The sequence below is a fragment of the Lithobates pipiens genome, unplaced genomic scaffold, assembly GCF_037356315.1.
Source record: "Lithobates pipiens isolate NorthernLeopardFrog02 unplaced genomic scaffold, aLitPip1_a1.2 Scaffold_97, whole genome shotgun sequence".
In the NCBI taxonomy this organism is placed as follows: domain Eukaryota; kingdom Metazoa; phylum Chordata; class Amphibia; order Anura; family Ranidae; genus Lithobates; species Lithobates pipiens.
Window position 1 is genome coordinate 247670 of NW_027507920.1, and position 18576 is coordinate 266245.

Consider the following 18576-nt stretch of genomic DNA (forward strand, 5'->3'; position numbering starts at 1 on the left):
GGGCACTGATAGGTGGCACTGAAGAGCACTGAGAGGCACTGATAGGCAGCACTGATAGATGACACTGATAACGAGGCACTGATAAGGGGGCGCTGATGAGCACTGATTGGCAGCACTGATGGGCACTGATTAGCGGTACCGGTGAGTACTGTTGGGACCGATGGTCCCTGCAACAGAAGCCAGTTTCTGGCTTTATTCCTTTCTCCTCATGCTGTCAGCACGAGGAGAAAAAAAGCCGATAACCGGCTTCTGTTTACTTCCGTGATAAGCTGTCAGTGGCTGACAGCTGATCACGTGGTAAAGGGCTGCTGTGATTGGCCCTTTACCCTGTACTGTCATCAGCGTGATCACAGAAGGACATCCATGGATGCCCTCCCCACACTGGAAGCCTGTACTGTAGCCGTCTTTCGACTATAGGATGGGCGGAAAGTGGTTAAATGATTAGTGATTTTTATTTTTTTACTCTTTTTTGACTCTTACATTTGAACAGTGATCACACATGCTCGTGGAGGATTATCAATGGGTCCCCTGACAATACAATAAAGAACTATGGTGATATTTATAAAGGGAAGAATCATATTGGGAAGGACATTAACTACAAACTTGTACAATTGTTATTTATATTAAATCGTTAGTGATTTTTCTTTTAATTTTTGTTGTGTTCTTATTTCTCTTTTTTGACCCTTCTATATGAACAGGGATTACACATACACCCACATGCTCGTGGAGCATTAGCCATAGGTCCCCTGACGATACATTCGAGAAATATGGTAATATTTCTGCAGGGAAGAGTCATACTGGGACGGGTGTTAACTACATACTTGTACATTTTTTTTTTTATACTCAGTTTTTAGTGATTTGTTTTTAATTAAATTGTTTTTTTCTCCCTTTTCATATGAACAGTGATTATATATGCTCATTGTCCATAGGTCCCCTGACAATACATTTGCGAAATATAGGGATTATTATAAAGATAAGAGTCATTTTGGGAAGGGCATAACCACAAATTTCAACATTTATTATTTATACTCAATTTTTAGTGATTTTCTTTTTCAATTTTTTTCTTAATTTTTCTTTTTTTAACCCTTCCATATGAACAATGGTTACTCATGCTCATGGAGGATTATCCATAGGTCCCCTGACAATTAGAGAAATATGATGATATTTAAAAGGGGAAGGGTCATATTGGGAATCGGTGTTAACTACAAATTTGTACAATTATTATTTAGTTTTTTTTTTACTGTTTTTTTATCCTTCCATTTGAACAGTGGGTTACACATGCTCATAGAGGCTTATCCATAGGGCCCCTACTCAATTTTTAGTGATTTTCTTCCTTAAATTTTTTTTTTTTGACCCTTCCATATGAACAATGTTTATACAAAAATTTTAGTGATTTTTTTTTTCACATTTTTGGTGTTTTTTCTCTTTTTTTTTACCCTTTCTTATGAACAGTGACTACGTATGCTCATGGAGCATTATATATAGGTCATCCTGACAATACACTAGAAAAATATGGTAATATTTATAAGGTGGGGACTCATTTTGGGAAGGGCGAGCGCTACCACACACGTCAACATTTATTATTTATACTCAATTTTTAGTGATTTTTTTTAATTTATTTTTTTTTTATTTTTTTTTGACTCTTCCATATGAACAGTGGTTACACATGCTGATGGAGCATTATTCATAGGTCCCCCTGACAATACATTAGAGAAATATGGTGATATTTATAAAGAGAAGAGTCCTATTGGGAAGGGCGTCACCACAAACGTCAACATTTATTATTCATACTCAATTTTTAGTGATTTATTTATTTATTTTTTTCTCTTTTTTTTGACCCTTCGATATGAATAATGATTACACATGCTCATGGAACGTTGTGTATAGGTACCCTGATATTACATTAGAGAAATATGGTGACATTTATGAAGGGAAGGGTCATATTTGGAAGGGTGTTATCTACAAAGAAGTATATTTATTGTTTATATTAAATTAATAAGGATTTTTTAAATGCTTTTTCTTTTCTTATTTTTTTTTTCTCTGTTTTTTGACCCTTCGATATGAACAATGATTATACAAACTCATGAAGAATTATGCATAGGTCCCCTAACGATAAGTTAGAGATGTATGGCGGTGATATTTATAAAGGGAGGAGTCATATTGGGATTGGCATTATTTATAAACTTGTACATTTTTTTATTTATATTAAATTATTTGTGACTTTGTTATGTACAAAGATGTATATTTATTGTTTATATTAAATTAATACAGATTTTTTAAATGTTTTTTTTTTGACCCTTCGATATGAACAATGATTATACATACTCATAAAGACTTATGCATAGGTCCCCTAACGATAAATTAGAGACGTATGGCGGTGATATTTATAAAGGGAGGAGTCATATTGGGATTGGCATTATTTATAAACTTGTACATTTTTTATTTATATTAAATTATTTGTGATTTTGTTATGTACACGGATGTATATTTATTGTTTATATTAAATTAATAAAGATTTTTTTTAATTCTTTTTTCTTTTTCTTTTTTTCCTCTTTTGTTTTTGACCCTTCGATATGAACAATGATTATACATACTCATGAAGAATTATGCATAGGTCCCCCAACGATAAATTAGAGACGTATGGTGATATTTATAAAGGGAGGCATCATATTGGGATTGGCATTATTTATAAACTTGTACATTTTTTATTTATAATAAATTATTTGTGATTTTGTTATGTACAAAGATGTATATTTATTGTTTATATTAAATTAATAAATATTTTTTAAATGTTTTTTTTTTTTTTTTTTGACCCTTCGATATGAACAATGAGTATACAAACTCATGAAGAATTATGCATAGGTCCCCTAACGATAAGTTAGAGATGTATGGCGGTGATATTTATAAAGGGAGGAGTCATATTGGGATTGGCATTATTTATAAACTTGTACATTTTTTTATTTATATTAAATTATTTGTGACTTTGTTATGTACAAAGATGTATATTTATTGTTTATATTAAATTAATACAGATTTTTTTAATGTTTTTTTTTTTTGACCCTTCGATATGAACAATGATTATACATACTCATAAAGACTTATGCATAGGTCCCCTAACGATAAATTAGAGACTTATGGCGGTGATATTTATAAAGGGAGGAGTCATATTGGGATTGGCATTATTTATAAACTTGTAAATTTTTTTATTTATATCAAAATTATTTGTGATTTTGTTATGTATACAGATGTATATTTATTGTTTATATTAAATGAATAAATATTTTTTAAATGTTTTTTTTTTTTTTTTTTGACCCTTCCATATGAACAATGATTATACATGCTCATGAAGAATTATGCATAGGTCCCCTAACGATAAATTAGAGACATATGGTGATATTTATAAAGGGAGGAGTCATATTGGGATTGGCATTATTTATAAACTTGTACATTTATTATTTATATTAAATTATTTGTGATTCTGTTATGTACAAAGATGTATATTTATTGTTTATATTAAATTAATAAAGATTTTTTAAATGTTTTTTTTTTCTTTTTTTTTTTAACCCTTCGATATGAACAATGATTATACATACTCATGAAGAATTATGCATAGGTCCCCTAACGATAAATTAGAGACGTATGGCGGTGATATTTATAAAGGGAGGAGTCATATTGGGATTGGCATTATTTATAAACTTGTACATTTATTATTTATATTAAATTATTTGTGATTCTGTTATGTACAAAGATGTATATTTATTGTTTATATTAAATTAATAAAGATTTTTTAAATGTTTTTTTTTTCTTTTTTTTTTAACCCTTCGATATGAACAATGATTATACATACTCATGAAGAATTATGCATAGGTCCCCTAACGATAAATTAGAGACGTATGGCGATGATATTTATAAAGGGAGGAGTCATATTGGGATTGGCATTATTTATAAACTTGTACATGTTTTATTTATATTTAAACTATTTGTGATTTTGTTATGTACAAAGATGTATATTTATTGTTTATATTAAATGAATAAATATTTTTTAAATGTTTTTTTTTTTCTTTTTGACCCTTTGATATGAACAATGATTATACATACTCATGAAGAATTATGCATAGGTCCCCTAGCGATAAATTAGAGACGTATGGTGATATTTATAAAGGGAGGAGTCATATTGGGATTGGCATTATTTACTAACTTGTACATTTTTTATTTATATTAAATTATTTGTGATTTTGTTATGTACAAAGATGTATATTTATTGTTTATATTAAATTAATAAAGATTTTTTAAATGTTTTTATTTTTCTCTTTTTTTTTTTTTACTCTTCGATATGAACAATGATTATACATACTCATGAAGAATTATGCATAGGTCCCCTAACGATAAATTAGAGACGTATGGCGGTGATATTTATAAAGGGAGGAGTCATATTGGGATTGGCATTATTTATAAACTTGTACATGTTTTATTTATATTTAAACTATTTGTGATTTTGTTATGTACAAAGATGTATATTTATTGTTTATATTAAATGAATAAATATTTTTTAAATGTTTTTTTTTTCTTTTTGACCCTTCGATATGAACAATGATTATACATACTCATGAAGAATTATGCATAGGTCCCCTAACGATAAATTATAGACGTATGGCGGTGATATTTATAAAGGGAGGAGTCATATTGGGATTGGCATTATTTATAAACTTGTACATTTTTTATTTATATTAAATTATTAGTGATTTTTTTTTAATACTTTTTTTTTTTTGTTTTATTTATTTTTTTCTCTCTTTTTGTGACCTTCTGATATGAACAGTGACTACACATGCTTGTGGAGCGTTATCCAATGACCCCCCCCTGACATTACATTCGAGACTCATCAGAGTTCCTGTCTCTCACACTCTTGTCACCCGGTACCCCAGGGGGAACGCGGGTCGGCCCGTGGCGGATGATGTACAGGCAACTCTGACAATGTTCAGTGTCATGCTAAATGCATTTCATGATCTAATCGCCGGGCCCATCTTACATGCCTTCACACGGGAGGAAGCGGCCTTTATGGATCGCATATGGGAATCTGAATTTGCAGTTTAATGTACGTCGTAAATCATCTCTCGGAGACAAGCCGAAGGATGAAATTCGAGAGTTGGAGGTCGAAGGGTCTCGGAATTACGGGATAGATCTTCCAGAAGGTGTGCTGGATGTGATGGAAGGGCCACGGCGTATGTAGGTGCCTCTGCTGGTGAAATACCTCGCCGATGTCGTGTTCTGAGGGATATATACGACCGTGTAGGTGTAAAGGTCGGAGGATGCTGCCGGTTTCCCGACTTCCTCTTTCCGCTGGGGAGATGACCCCAATGCCTGAACTTGCTCCTCACCTCCCCAGCCTTCACATGGAGTATGGGAAGATCTGGGAAGAAGGGAGACCATTCCCATCACATCAAAAGAACCAAACGAACGCGGTTTGTTAATGGCAGCCATTTATCATGTCCTAATATTAAATAGCTGGAGAGCAGATGGAAAGTATCTCCGGCACAAACCTCCCAAGGAACCCGGAGGGAACGAGACTCCATCATGCTACAAAATTCAATTATGATTATAAACTATTCTCTGCAAGAGAAGATCAAGAGATCATGAATGTTACTTTGTTACATTGTGCATATGAAAAAAAAAAAAAAAAAAAATGTACACATGTGCGTTACATTAACCTGTATTAGCAAAGGTGAAATTCCACGCATTTGTGGCGCAAATGTTTTTTGGGAAATATAAAGGAATGCGATTAGGGCTAAAAAAATAATAGCCCACTGACAGCTTTGGCTACAATACTTATTTCAATCTGGGGCGGTTCTCCACAGTGCTTCATTTCCACCACTAGATGCCCTCAGTCCCCCACATCCTTTGAGCGTAGGCATCTTTCAATCCAATTCAGTCCAGGTAATCCCGGACTAGCCCCCAAGCCTGTGACTGGACAGGGTAAGGAGAAGCAGCACAGTGATGAGCTCATCAATTAAGAGATTTCCCCTGCAGTACTTTTTTTTCTGCCACTAGATGTCCTCAGTCTCATGGCCAGCATCAGTCAGCCCAATTCCTCTGAGTCCAGGTCATCCCGGACTAGCCCCCAAGCCTGTGACTGGGCAGAGAAAAGAGAAGCAACACAGGGATTAGCTCATAAATCGAGAGATTTCCCCCAACGGTACTTTTTTTCTGCCTCTAGCTGTCCCCAGTCCGATGGTCAGCATCATTCAACCAATTTCCTCTGAGAACAGGCCATCCTGAACTCACCCCAAGCCTGTGACTGGACAGAGAAAAGAGAAGAAACACAGGGATGAGCTCATCAATCAAGAGATTTCCCCTGCAGTACTTTTTGTTCTGCAACTAGATGTCCTCAGTCTCATGGCCAGCATCAGTTAGCCCAATTCCTCTGAGTCCAGGTCATCCCGGACTAGCCCCCAAGCCTGTGACTGGACAGAGAAAAGAGAAGCAACACAGGGATGAGCTCATTAATCAAGAGATTTCCCCCAACAGTACTTTTTATCTGCCTCTAGATTTCCCCTGTCCGATGGTCAACATCATTCAACCAACTTCCTCTGAGAACAGGCCATCCTGAACTCACTCCAAGCTTGTGACTGGACAGAGAAAAGAGAAGCAACACAGGGATGAGCTCATTAATCAAGAGATTTTCCCAACAGTACTTTTTCTGCCACTAGATGTCCTCAGTCTGATGGTCAACAATATTCAACCTAGGTCATCCCAGACTCACCCCAAGCCTGGGACCGGACAGAGAAAGGTCAGCATCATTCAACCAACTTCCTCTGAGCACAGGCCATCCTGAACTCACCCCAAGCCTGTGACTGGACAGAGAAAAGAGAAGCAACACAGGGATGAGTTCTTCAAGAAATTTCCTCAACAGTACTTTTTTCTGCCACTAGATGTCCTTAGTCTGATGACCAGCATCATTCAACCCACTTGATCTCACCCCAGGTCATCCCAGACTCACCCCAAGCCTGTGACTGGGCGGAGAAAGGAGAAGCAGCACAGTGATGTGCTCACATCAATCAGGAGATTTCCCCAACAGTACTTTTTTATGCCTCTAGATGTCCCCAGTCCGATGGTCAGCATCATTCAACCCACTTCCTCTGAGCACAGGCCATCCTGAACTCACCCCAAGCCTGTGACTGGACAGAGAAAAGAGAAGCAACACAGGGATGAGTTCAAGAGATTTCCCCAACAGTACTTTTTTCTGCCACTAGATGTCCTAAGCCTGATGGCCAGCATCATTCAACCCACTTCCTTCTGAACCCAGGTCATCCTGGACTCGCCCCCTTTTTCTGCCACTCGATGTCTTCTAAGGAGTAGCAGTACAGTGATGCGACTCCTGGACTCACCCCCAGCCTGAGAAAGGAGAAGAAGCACAGTGATCTGTTCATCACTCAAGAGATTTCCCCAGCCGTACTTTTTTCAGCCACTAGATGTCAGTGGTGTCTGGTGTTTTTTCTTTTTTTGGGGGGCAGCAAACAACCACACCGCCTGTCTTCCTGTCGGTCTGGCACTTACCCCATCTAGGTGGCAGGTGGCGGGCTTCGGCTCTTGTGTCCTGCGGGCATCGGGCAGCTACTCCTGCGCACTGTGGGCAATCAGGTAACAGCTGCTGTGTCCTGTGGGCAGTGGCTCCTGTGTCCTGTGGGCATTGGGCAGCAGGTCCCGTTGGCATTGAGCAGCAGTTCCTGTGTCCTGCAGGCATTGGCAGCAGCTCCTGTGTCCTGCGGGCATTGGGCCGCGGCTCCTGTGTCCTGTAGGCATCAGCTCCTGTGTCCTGCGGGCATCAGGCAGCGGCTCCTGTGTCCTGCAGGCATCGGGCAGCGGCTCCTGTGTCCTGCAGGCATCGGGCAGCGGCTCCTGTGTCCTGCAGGCATCGGGCAGCGGCTCCTGTGTCCTCTTCTATATCACAGCAGCTTCCGCTATGCGTCCCATACCCTCCTTTTGGACGTCCAATAGGATCGCCTGTCCTTTCAGCCAATCGGGTGACAGGGTCTCAAGACCCACTTCCTGATTGGCCAGGAGGAGGAGAATATTCATTTGCTATTGTAACACACATGGGTGGGCTCTGTTCGCATTCTCTGCGCCCAGAGCCCAACCTAATTCCAAGCCTATTAGAGCCTCTGGCTCTAATCAGGTGTTTAAACCCCCCCCCCCCCATTGAAATCCATGCATCCGGTGTCCTGAAAGGGGCCGGACGTGGGGATAGGGGGGACTTCCCTGGCTAGATGTCCTCAGTCTGATGACCCAATTGCACAGCACCCTGCTGGCCCCTCCCACCAGCAACGATCTGCCTGCATCGCATAGAGAAGCATATAAGAAGATTACATTTCAACCTTTAATAGATCAAAAGGGAGCGAATCGGAGACGTTCATGGTCGGCGGGGGGGGGGGGGGGGGTTGATACATTGTATTAGGAAACGGCTCCATATAATATGGTAGAATACGGTATGACGGGGTGCCGGATGGCGAATTCCACCGGAGAAAACCCATTTCACGGAAAGACACCAATAAAAGGTAATGTAGGGGAGCGATGATGGGCGGTAATGGCGAGCTGCGATTAGGACGGGAGGCGCCCAATGATATTTCTCAGGAATTCTCTCTCTTTACGCTACATTCACTTTTATGATTTTGTTTCTTTTTTATTTTATTTTATGTGAATCGGTTTACAATGGAAAATCATCAACGTGGAATGCGGCAAATAATGGGATATAAAGAAGATTGATGCTTCGCTCGTCTCCCATCCTCTTCTATGAGTTTTCAGAACACGAGGAGGAGGGGGGAGGAGGGGAAATGTGGCGTCTACGGATGGCGGCGTTTCTGCGGCGTCTGCGATTTGGCGGCAGAGGTTGCCGGTTGGTTATGACGTTTCGGCAATTTATTTTTCTGCCTACGAGTTGGTGAAGGAGGAAGACCAGCAGAAGAAATGTGTTGGCGATTTTCAGCTTTTATTTTTTTTGCCTGTTACGGTCACCCCCAATCGCTGATGGACAACTTACCCACTGATCCCCACGCGTTACCGCCGGTGGCCAGACCTACCTGGACTACAGGTGGAGTAATATACTCACTGATCCCCCAGGCGGTAAGATATGCAGCACTAATTGACTTCCAAAGAAAATAAAATATCATGTTACTGGCTGGAATTACATTGGAAAGTCTGTGATAACAACGCCTTACTCACTGAGCCATGAGTGTTACCCACTGATGCCGCAGTCTCATTGATGGCCAGATATTGATAACACCAGCATCTTACTCACCGATCCATAAATATACATTCATGGATCTGTGAGTAAGACTTACTGACGTCCCCATCTTATTCACTGATCCATAAACAAAATTACTCTCTTATTCAGTGACCCCCCCCCCCCCACGTGTTACCGACATCACCATCATACTCACTGATCCCTAAGTGTTACTGACATCTCCAACTTACTCACTGATCCCTAAGTGTCACTGACATCTTCATAATACTCACTGATCCCTACGTGTTTTGGACAAAACCCATCTTACTCACTGATCCCTAAGTGTTACAGACATCCCCATCTTACTCACTGATCCCTAAGTGTTACTGACATCTCCATAATACTCACTGATCCCCAAGTGTTATTGGTATTAGCATCTTACTCACTGATCCCCAAGTGTTATTGTTAGTACCATCTTAATCGTGGATCCCAAAATGTACCGACATCTCCATCTTAGTCACTTCCAGTGTAACTGATATTGTCATGTTACTCAGAAATTTTCAAGCGTTAATGACATCACTATAGTACTCACTAATTCCCGATTGTTCCTAACTGACGTGACTTTCTTACTCACTGATCCCTAAGGTTTCCTGACATCTCTATCATATTTACTGATCCTCCTATGTTAAAAACTGACATTTCCATCTTCCTCAATGTATTACAGACATCAGCATATGACTGATTCATCCTCATTTGTTCCTTAAAGACGTCACCACCTTGTTTTCTGATCCTCCCGCTACTGATTTCACTTATCCCAAGTGATACTGACATTATTAACTTATTCACTGATCCACAGGTGATGCTGACATCACCATCTTTCTCACTGATTCCTAAGTTAAACTTGCATTTGTATTTTACTCACTGATCCCCAAGTGATGTTGGCATCACCGTCTTACTCACTGATCCCCAAGTGATGTTGGCATCACCGTCTTACTCACTGATCCCCAAGTGATGTTGGCATCACCGTCTTACTCACTGATCCCCAAGTGATGTTGGCATCATCATCTTACTCACTCATCTCCAAATGTTGGTAATATCAATATCTTACTTTCTGATCTCAAAATGTGCCTCAGCTTTACTCACCTCAAATGTAAATTACATCGCCATCGTTCTCATTGATGGTTACGTTTTACTATGATTACCATGTTACTCACTGATCCACAAGTGTTACTATGATTACCATCTTACTCACTAAGCCCTAAATTTTACTAAGATTAACACCTTACACACTGATCCACAAATGTTACTAAGATTAACATCTTACTCACTGATCCACAAATGTTACTAAGATTAACATCTTACTCACTGATCCACAAATGTTACTAAGATTAACATCTTAAATCACTGATCCCCAAGTGTTACTGACATCTCCATCTTTTTCACATATCCCCAAATGTTGATAATATCAATATCTTACTTACTGATCTCAAAATGTGCCTCAGAATTACTCACCTCAAATGTAAATTGCATTGCCATCTTTCTCATTGATCATTTTACTATGATTACCATCTTGCTCACTGATCCTCAAGTGTTACTCTGATTACCATCGTACTCACTAAGCCCTAAGTTTTACTAAGATTAACATCTTACTCACTGATCCCCAAGTGTTGCTATGATTACCATAGTACTCACTAAGCCATAAGTTTGACTAAGATTACCATCTTACTCACTGATCTCTAAGTGTTACTATGATCACCATCTTACTCACTGATGCCCAAGTGATATTATGATTACCATTGTACTCACTAAGCCCTAAGTTTTACCAAGATTAACATCTTACTCACTGATCCCCAAGTGATACTATGATTACCATTGTACTCACTGATCCCTAAGTTTGACTAAGATTAACATATTACTCACTGATCCATAAGTGTTTCTAAGATTACTATCTTACTCACTGATCCCCAAGTCTTACTATGATTACCATCATACTCACGAAGCCCTAAATGTTACCAAGATTAACATCTTACTCACTGATCCACAAATGTTACTAAGATTAACCTCTTAAATCACTGATTCCTAAATGTTACTGACAGCTTGATCTTACTCACCTTAAGTGTAACGGACGTTCTCGCCATACTCACTGCTCCACAAGTGTTATTAACTGACATTACCACTGTGCCCACTGACCACAAGAGTTGTTAACCAAACCATCAATCTGCCAGTTGTGGTCGATCACTTTGATTGGTCAGATTCTGATGTGGGTATTATGTCACAGGACACAGCGACCAGAATCGCTGACCTTTCCAAGTTCCTAATGAAGAGCTCCCCCTCGTCATATTGATTCGCTCATCTCCATTAGTTAATGATAATTAGAAAAGTAAATGAATTTCCTTTGGCTTAATGGAAAAGCCAGCCACGGCCAGGGAGGAGCACAGGCTGAGCTGTTGGGCTCACTCACCATGAGACACGACCGGACAGAGATAATCTGGAAAACAGGCCGAGACCACAAACATAAACTCATTATGCTGATCAGTAGGAAAGCAAATAAATAAGAGGGTTTATGGGAGGTCATGTGCGGCGGCGGTGTAATTTGCATATGCAAATGAGGTGAGTAATGCCGCGGAAATGCACGTCCTGGGCTCTGTGTTTATATGATGGGGCAGAGAAAGATCTGCAATATGTCACGACATTATCTCACACACCGCTGATCCTCCGCGGGGTTAACCCTTCAAAGCCATTTGATCTAAAGGACCCTAGTACTCAAGATTGTCAGCTCTTGGGTCCAGTGCACCTATCAACTTTCAGCATTGATGGGTGAATGGGGCCCGTAGATCGAGCAGTGTAGCATGATTAACTCTTATTCAACGCTGCACGATCTGCAGACTCTATTCCTAAAGATCGTCAGCTCTTGGGTCCAGAACACCCACCAACTTTCAGTGTTAATAGGTGAATATGTTCTGTAGATCAAGCAGTGTTGCAGGGTTAACCCTGCAAGATTATCAGCTCTTGGGTTCAGAACACCCATCAACTTTTAGTACTGATAGTTGAATAGGGTCTGTAGATCAAGCAGTGTTGCAGGGTTCACCCCAACTCCGATCTAAGTAAAGAGTCTCTGACGTAGACTCTTTACCACGTGATCAGCCGTGTCCAATCATGGCGGATCACGACGTAAACAGGAAGAGCCGTTGATTGGCATTTCCTCACTCACGTCTGTCAGACGCAAATAGAGGAGAGCCGATTGGCTGCTCCTCTGATGGGGGGGGGGGGGGGGGGGGGGTCTGTGCTGAATGATTATCAGTGCAGCCCCCCTGAGGATGCCCACACTGGACAACCAAGGATGCCACTAGGACCACCAAGGATGTCACCACAAGGTATGCCAACCTAGATCACCAGGGATGCCAATCAGTGCCCACAATGGATGCCAATCAGTGCCCCCCACAATGGATGGCAATCAGTTTCCACAATGGGCATCACTGATTGCCAGGCATTATTGTTTGGCACTGACTGGCATCCATAAGTACCATACATTACAGTACATCAGTGCCACCTACCAGTGCCCATCCATGCCACCTAGCAGTGCCCATCCGTGCCACCTATCAGTGCCCACCTGTGTCGCCTATCAGTGCCCATCCATGCCACCTATGTGTACCCATCAGTGCTGCATATCAGTGCCACCTATCAGTGCCCATCAGTGCTGCCTATCAGTGCTCATCATCAGTGCCCAGCAATAACACCTCATCAATGCCACCTCATTAGTGCCACCTCATCGGTGCCCATCAGTGCTGCCTTATCAGTGCCTGTCAGTGCAGCCCCATCAGTGAAGGAGAAAACGTACTTATTTACAAAGTTTTGTAAAACGTTTTTTTTTTTTTTGGTCTTTTTTTTTATTTGTTTAGCAGAAAATAAAAATCTCAGAGGTGATCAAATACCACCAAAAGAAAGTTCTATTTGTGGGAACAAAATGATAAAAATTTAGTTTGGGTACAGTGTAGCACGACCGCGCAATTGTCAAAGTGCGACAGCGCTGAAAGCGGAAGATTGGTCTGGGCAGGAAGGTGTATAAGTGCCCCCCGGTATTGAGGTGGGTAAGATAGTTAGCTCCTGGGTCCACAACACGTAACAACTTGTACTACTTTAAAGCACATCTCTTCCTTAAATAGTAGGAAAAAAAAAATCTGCATATAATGTATATGAAAATGTTAAAATATTTATTGATTTCTGTAACAACGGAAATCCGAGCCTCCTCCGGGGTGGTCGCTGACTTGGTCTGCTTTGGGCCTTCAGCTGAGATCATGGGACCAGTGCCTAGGCATTTTTAACATGACCCACTGCTAAAGGGACATTGCGGAACATTAAAACAACAATACCTGTCTTTAGATTTGTCCCTGGACATCTCTGTCCCTGTAAAGTTCCACTAATAACGACATAAAACCAATCTTGTTTTGCATGTTAAGCAGTAATCTTGTCAGCATTTTTTACTCAGCCAGGTCCAGCCAAGTAATTAAATATACAGCTGAAGCAAATATATGTTAAGTGATTCCTCCCACCTCTCCTGGGCTCTATGGTTGCAGAACATAAGCTGAGGCCAACACTTTTTTTTAGAGTTTGCTGTTCAATGAGCTGAGTTCCATCTCCTGCCTGCGTTTTGGTTTACTAGTAAACTGCTGACACCCACTGCGAACTCTCATGTAAGTACTTACCTTCAGGTTGCAGAGCAGGATCACCTACTGCAACCCTAGTCTCATCGACTCCGCTCATACCTCTGATCCTATGACCGGGCTGTGTGAAAATCTATCACACCGTTATACGTTAGCCCTGACCGGAGTGTGCAACAATCTATCACAACTTTAAAACTCCACCCTCTCCCCACTCCCTTCCTCCTTGCGAGTGATTCCCACACTTTGACCATACTGTGTGAAAATCGATCACACCATTATACGTTAGCCCTCCCCTCCCTCCACCCCCCGAGCATATCTGACTCTCACTCTATGACCGGAGTGTGTAACAATCACAACTTTAAAACTCCACCCTCTCCCCACTCCCTTCCCCCTTGCGAGTGATTCCCACACTTTGACCATCCCGTGTAAAAATCTATCACACCGTTATACGTTAGCCCTGACCGGAGTGTGCAACAATCTATCACAACTTTAAAACTCCACCCTCTCCCCACTCCCTTCCTCCTTGCGAGTGATTCCCACACTTTGACCATACTGTGTGAAAATCGATCACACCATTATACGTTAGCCCTCCCCTCCCTCCACCCCCCGAGCATATCTGACTCTCACTCTATGACCGGAGTGTGTAACAATCACAACTTTAAAACTCCACCCTCTCCCCACTCCCTTCCTCCTTGCGAGTGATTCCCACACTTTGACCATACTGTGTGAAAATCGATCACACCATTATACGTTAGCCCTCCCCTCCCTCCACCCCCCGAGCATATCTGACTCTCACTCTATGACCGGAGTGTGTAACAATCACAACTTTAAAACTCCACCCTCTCCCCACTCCCTTCCCCCTTGCGAGTGATTCCCACACTTTGACCATCCCGTGTAAAAATCTATCACACCGTTATACGTTAGCCCTGACCGGAGTGTGCAACAATCTATCACAACTTTAAAACTCCACCCTCTCCCCACTCCCTTCCTCCTTGCAAGTGATTCCCACACTTTGACCATACTGTGTGAAAATCTATCACACCGTTATACGTTAGCCCTCCCCTCCCTCCACCCCCCCGAGCATATCTGACTCCCACTCTGTGACCGGAGTGTGTAACAATCACAACTTTAAAAGTCCACCCTTTCCCCACTCCCTTCCTCCTTACGAGTGATTCCCACACTTTGACCATCCCGTGTAAAAATCTATCACATCGTTATGCTGGGGGGTGGAGGGAGGGGAGGGCTAAAGTATAACGATGTGATAGATTTTCACACAGGATGGTCAAAGTGTGGGACTCACTCACAAGGGGGAAGGGAGTGGGGAGAGGGTGGAGTTTTAAAGTTGTGATTGTTACACACTCCGGTCATAGAGTGAGAGTCAGATATGCTCGGGGGTGGAGGGAGGGGAGGGCTAAAGTATATCTGACTCTCACTCTATGACTAGAGTGTGCAACAATCTATCGCAACTTTAAAACTCCACCCTCTCCCCACTCCCTTCCTCCTTGCAAGCGATTCCCACACTTTGACCATCCCGTGTGAAAATCGATCACACCGTTATACGTTAGCCCTCCCCTCCCTCCACCCCCCCCCCCCCCCCCGAGCATATCTGACTCCCACTCTATGACCGGAGTGTGTAACAATCACAACTTTACAACTCCACCCTCTTCCCACTCCCTTCCTCCTTGCAAGCGATTCCCACACTTCGATTTTCACACGGGATGGTCAAAGTGTGGGAATCGCTTGCAAGGAGGAAGGGAGTGGGAAGAGGGTGGAGTTGTAAAGTTGTGATTGTTACACACTCCGGTCATAGAGTGGGAGTCAGATATGCTCGGGGGGGGGGGGGGTGGAGGGAGGGGAGGGCTAACGTATAACGGTGTGATCGATTTTCACACGGGATGGTCAAAGTGTGGGAATCGCTTGCAAGGAGGAAGGGAGTGGGGAGAGGGTGGAGTTTTAAAGTTGCGATAGATTGTTGCACACTCTAGTCATAGAGTGAGAGTCAGATATACTTTAGCCCTCCCCTCCCTCCACCCCCGAGCATATCTGACTCTCACTCTATGACCGGAGTGTGTAACAATCACAACTTTAAAACTCCACCCTCTCCCCACTCCCTTCCCCCTTGTGAGTGAGTCCCACACTTTGACCATCCTGTGTGAAAATCGATCACACCGTTATACGTTAGCCCTCCCCTCCCTCCACCCCCCCCCCCCGAGCATATCTGACTCCCACTCTATGACCGGAGTGTGTAACAATCACAACTTTACAACTCCACCCTCTTCCCACTCCCTTCCTCCTTGCAAGCGATTCCCACACTTTGACCATCCCGTGTGAAAATCGATCACACCGTTATACGTTAGCCCTCCCCTCCCTCCACCCCCACCCTAGAATATCTGACTCCCACTCTAGGACCGGAGTGTGTAACAATCTATCACAACTTTAAAACTCCACCCTCTCCCCACTCCCTTCCTCCTTGTGAGTGATTCCCACAATTTGACCATCCTGTGTGAAAATGTATGACACTTACATAGCTCTGATCCCCCTGCTGCTTACTCTTCTCCTAAGACCAATCAGTGTAAAAATGTATACAGTGATAGGACCAGGTCACCTAGACACCCCCCCCCCCCCGCCCCACCCTCAGCAAAAATACCCCCCCCCCCCCTTGAAAAAATTAAGCACTCATCTGTACACTAATCCCCCAATCATAGTTACATAGTAGGTGAGGTTGAAAAAAAGTCCATCAAGTCCAACCTATGTGTGTGATTATATGTCAGTATTACATTGTATATCCCTGTAGGTTGCGGTAGTTCAGGTGCTTATCTAATCGTTTCTTGAAACTATTGATGCTCCCCGCTGAGACCACCGCCTGTGGAAGGGAATTCCACATCCTTGCCGCTCTTACAGTAAAGAACCCTCTATTTAGTTTAAGGTTAAACCTCTTTTTCTTCTAATTTAAGAGAGTAGCCATGAGTCTTATTGAACACCCTTCCGTGGAAACGTTTTCTCCCTATTGTGGGGTCACCAGTACGGTATTTGTATATTTAAATCATATCCCCTCTCAAGCGTCTCTTCTCCAGAGAGAATAAGTTCAGAGCTCACAACCTTTCCTCATATCTAATATCCTCCAGACCCTTTATTAGCTTTGTTGCCCTTCTTTGTAGTCGCTCCATTTCCAGTACATCCTTCCTGAGGACTGGTGCCCAGAACTAGACAGCATATTCCAGGTGCGGCCGGACCAGAGTCTCGTAGAGCGGGAGAATTATCGTTTTATCTCTGGAATTGATCCCCTTTTTAATGCCAATATTCTGTTTGCTCTGTTAGCAGCAGCTTGGCATTGCATGCCATTGCTGAGCCCAGGGCCATCTTTAATATAGATTGGACCCCGGGCAAAATGTTTCTTGGGGGGACCCCCCCCATGCAATTTTGCTCTCTACCTACTCAGAGACATACAATAAATAGCAGCTAGACTTAAAATCAGTTTACTGTATCAGATCAGGCAGCAATTGTGATTGGTTGCCAGTGGTTACAGCATATCATTACTGCTTAATGACTGGTTGCTAGAGGTTACAGCACACATTACAGAAAATGATTTCTGCTTCTTAATTGGTTGCTAGAGATTACTGTTAAGTAATACTGCTCACTGATTGGTTTCTAGAGGTTACAGTACATCATCTCCTCACTGCAGGGGAGCATGATACACATATGAATGCCACCTTTATTTACATATCAATGCTGCCAGCCACATCTATTTACTTAGTAATGCTGCTGCCAATATTTACATATGAATGCCGGTTATTTACATGTAAACACAGGGTCTGCAGGTGAGTCATCTGTACACAACAATAAGGCAGAACTGGGCAGCATTAGTACCATCAATTCACACTGAGATATCAGGACACAGCACAGGACTAAAACTTCAAGGGACAAGGGAATTTACACTGGGGTAGTTGGCAAGTATGAGGCAGCTGCTTTGGGCCCCACAACAATGACAGGGCCCAGGGCAGCTGCCCCTTTTGCCCTGCCTTAAAGACTTCCCTGGCTGAGCCTATCATCTACTAGGACCCCCAGGTCCTTTTGCATCCTAGATTCCCCCAGAGGTTCTCCCCCCAGTGTATAGATTGCATTCATATTTTTGCCACCCAAATGCATTATTTTACATTTTTCTATATTGAACCTCATTAGTCATGTAGTTTCCCACCCCATTAATTTGTTCAGATCTTCTTGCAAGGTTTCCACATCCTGCGAAGAAGTTATTGCCCTGCTTAGCTTAGTATTGTTCGCAAATACAGAGATTGAACTGTTTCCCCCATCCTCAAGGTCGTTTATGAACAAATTAAATAGGATTGGTCCCAGCACAGAACCCTGGGGGCCCCCACTACCCACCCCTGACCATTCCGAGTACTCCCCATTTATCACCACCCTCTGAACTCTCCCCTTTAGCCAGTTTTCAATCCATGTACTCACCCTATGATCCGTGCCAACGGACCTTATTTTGTACAGTAAACGTTTATGGGGAACCGTGTCAAATGCTTTTGCAAAATCCACATACACCACGTCTACGGGCCTTCCTTTATCTAGATGGCAACTCACCTCCTCATAGAAACTTAATAGATTGATTTGGCAAGAACGATTCTTCATGAATCCATGCTGATTACTGCTAATGATACCGTTCTCATTACTAAAATCTTGTATATAGTCCCTTAT

The 18576-nt window shown here is 42.0% G+C and overlaps 1 protein-coding gene across 6 annotated transcripts in view; it reads right to left on the reverse strand.

The window, feature by feature from the left end:
• The window catches only part of CNTFR (ciliary neurotrophic factor receptor), a 756323-nt gene that overhangs the window by 165698 nt on the left and 572049 nt on the right, over positions 1-18576 (reverse strand). The window lies entirely within an intron of this gene.